The following is a 3,468-nucleotide window of genomic DNA, read 5'->3' on the forward strand; positions in this document are numbered from 1 at the left end:
CAGCCATGTCATCCGAAATAACATTCACCATCCCTCTAGTTGAGTCATTTCTTGGGTTATGATATTCTCTAGAGTGTTTAGAGAATTATTCAACTAGCTCTTTTATCACCGGGGGTGGCTTCTTTGTGAGTGATCCTTGTGAATCAAGGAGCTGCCTAGTGGTTACATTCACTCCATCATAGAAAATGGAGACTTCTTGTTGACTTTTTAGATCATGGTGTGGGCAGTTCCTCAGTAGGCCTTTGTATCACTCCCATGCCTCATAAAGTGACTCTCTAGCTTGTTGCTCAAAATTGGCTATGGCTTTCTTTAATTTTGCTATTTTTGAGGGAGGGCAAAATTGATCGATAATTTCCTCACGCATTTTAGCCCAAGTGGTGATGGATCCTGGAGGGAGTGATTTCAACCAATCTTTCGTGACTCCCTTAAATGTGACACGTAGCATACGAAGTAAAACAATGTCGCGAGGTATATTAGGAACATTGAAGTAGTCGGCTACGTCGTTGAGCTCATCAAGATGCTTGTATGCATCTTCGTGATCCTTCCCGAAGAATGGGATTTCCTTAAGTTGAGCAAGTATGTGACCCTTAAGTTCAAAGGTGTCAGTTGCGGGAATTGCGGGTTGCACGAGTTCTAGGCCGGTGTCGTCATGCATCCTTTTCTTCCATTCACCCATGCGAACTTCATCGATGTTAGCCATGGTGTTAACTAGTTCGCCTTCTAAGTCGCTTCCTTCTATGTCAGATTCGCTTCCTTCTTTTTTGGTCTCGTACTTGGTGTCTTCCTTCGTATTGCTGGATTCTCCAACTTTCTGCCCTTTTTCTTGCAGAAAGTGGATTTGAGGCTATTAAATGGTGACTTCTTTGGTGTTGAAGATGATTCTACGGTATTGTCTTTGTCCTTCCTAAGAGCAGATTCCGGGTTTTCGAGCGGTGGGATTAAGGGTGTGCCTGATCCTCGGGTCATATAATACCTGTAAGAAAATGAGAAACACGCGTAAAAAGAACAAAAATGAAATAAACAACGAAACTTGAAATTCGCCTTGGACTCGTCGAGTAGCTTCGACTGCACTCGGCGAGTTCAAGGTTAAGACTGAAAAAAATTTAACAAAAATCCTAATAATAGAAAAACGTAGTACTTAAACCTAATAACTAAATTACTAAAGCAGTAACTTTGTGCAAGATAGATCTGACACAAAGGATCGATTACACTAGCAATTAGAATTAGTTTTTGAACCATTCCCCGGCAACGGCGCCAAAAACTTGATGTGTATGTAAATGCACTAGTTTTAGTCCTACTTTTAAGATATAATTTAGACACACAAAGGTAGTGGACCTGTCAATTGGTGGTATAGTTGTAGTTGAATAAGCAGGGTATCAAACACAGGGAATAGTAATTCTAATGAATATAATTAACTAAAACAAGTAATAACAGTAAAAGGTTTTCTCTAGTTTTGCAAGACTAGAAACTTAACAAATTAACTAACACGCAAATTAGGTTCGATTCATTTACTCCTATGGTTGATTTTATGGCAAGTGCAATGGATTAATTGTTATTGGTTACCGATTAAAGTGATTAGGTTCACATTCGCTATTACCAATCCTTAGAAAACAGATTAATTTAAGCAGTGATCAAGTGATTAAACTAATGAATATCCTAGTTTATTTATTCGGGTTAAATAAGACTTGTAATTAGCTCATCAAATTACTAATTCAATTAAACTCTTGTTGATGGTTTATCACACAAGCTCACAGATTAATTTACCCATTTTCTAGTTAACCATAGTTTCACGTTCGCTATTCCTAGGCACATAAAAATGTTTTCACATAAATCATATGAGATAATCAATTAAGAGATGTCCATGCAGCTTAATTACTTGTTAATTAACAGAAAATAGTTGTGGTTAATGCATAAGGTTCTTTAACAAGCTTAATAAAACAAAATTCACCAATAAACAATTAATCCAACCACAAATCAATCCATAGTTGTAAATTTGTCTACCCTCAACAAAAGGTATAAGGTTTAGCTCATAATTACAGCAGATAGTAACTCACAAACAAGATCTAATAATTCAAACATGGTTCAATTAAGAGATAAAGTGAAGAGTAAATTAAATTTGCCTTTAATCTCCTTAGAATTGAAGGTTAGGGTTTTCTCCACGAACTCCAAAGCTCCAGCAGCACCTTTAGTCGCAAAATAATCCCTAAGGGTTCCAGAGAGAGGTTTTAATTTGGCAATTGGCTTCTATTAATAGGCTTCAGAAAACAGGGGCTACTCGTCGAGTAGATAACCGACTCGTCGAGTCCCCTTTGTAGAATCCGTGTACGGCAAGGACTTTGTATTTGCTTCGCGAACATTCGTGTAGACTCGTCGAGTAGACGTCCACTGGCCTCTTGACATATAAGTTTCTCACTGTCAAGAAAAATTACTCGACAAACAAATATTCAAGAGTTAGTGCGAGTTCTTATCAAGACAAACACTTTTGACAATCGGTCTTAGTTGATCTTTGTTTTATCCAAAACATTACAGCTTACTAATTTCAAATGTACAAGAGTAGAAAACATTTTACTCTACATTTGCTGATATGTCATTCAATATACACAATCTTGGAGTATGACTCTAAGATTTGATTTTGGAATGAAGTATGATTCATCTTAATTGATTTAACCATTTCAATAATTCCTGATTCCTCTTCTTAGCCAAACAAATGCACTAAGGAGTCCTTAGAGGATCAAATTGTGATATGGTTTTTATAATCATTAAGATGATCATAAAACACGATACTCAAGTACTCTCCCATCTTTTCAGATTGGAGAAACTTTTATCTTTCTGCCGACTTTGATTCTTCTTATTTGTTCGGCTATACATTGAGACTTTTCAATGACTCAGAATTATACTTAATCTTGTAAGCTTAACAATATTTGCTAACTTTAGTAAACCATAACGAATAGTCTTATCGTTCTTTGTGGTGGACCTGACCAGGGCACAACCAAGTGTACTTGATCCCCAGTCCTTCACTTGACTCACATTTAAATGTGAACAAGGAATTAGTCTTAATTTCCCAAAGATGAAAGTTCTCATTCATCACACAATACAACTTGCATGATTCCAAGTTTCTTTAGCAGACAATTGAACCTTGGGTGATGAGAATCTTTCCTTATTTGACAAATTTAGACACTACCACAACCGAAAGAATCAAATCCATATTGCTAAAATAGAAACATACAAACATCAATTTTCACAAATGCTATTGCAAGGAAATACAAATAAGATAAAAAATCAAAATTTTATTTATTTATAAAAGGTGCGGAAAAACTTTTCCTTACAATGCAACTACAAATGAAAACTATGTTTCAACATATTTCTAAGCAATCTATCATAACTCCTAAGCAGCAGCTAAAAATTTGATCATTGAACCATGCAATTGAAATCCTCTCTTCGTGATCAGACTCAGCATGCTTTTTCTTT

At 36.0% G+C, this 3,468-nt stretch overlaps 1 non-coding gene across 1 annotated transcript; it reads left to right on the forward strand.

Annotated features, from left to right (window-relative positions):
• The first annotated feature begins 209 nt into the window (after positions 1–209).
• On the forward strand, positions 210–316 carry LOC145161754 (small nucleolar RNA R71). Its single transcript, XR_013738630.1, has one exon. It is a non-coding gene; the product is annotated as a small nucleolar RNA R71 (small nucleolar RNA).
• The last annotated feature ends 3,152 nt before the right edge of the window (positions 317–3,468 follow it).

Source organism: Lactuca virosa, chromosome 2, assembly GCF_052849685.1.
Source record: "Lactuca virosa cultivar CGN04683 chromosome 2, Lactuca_virosa_CGN04683_v6, whole genome shotgun sequence".
In the NCBI taxonomy this organism is placed as follows: Eukaryota; Viridiplantae; Streptophyta; class Magnoliopsida; order Asterales; family Asteraceae; genus Lactuca; species Lactuca virosa.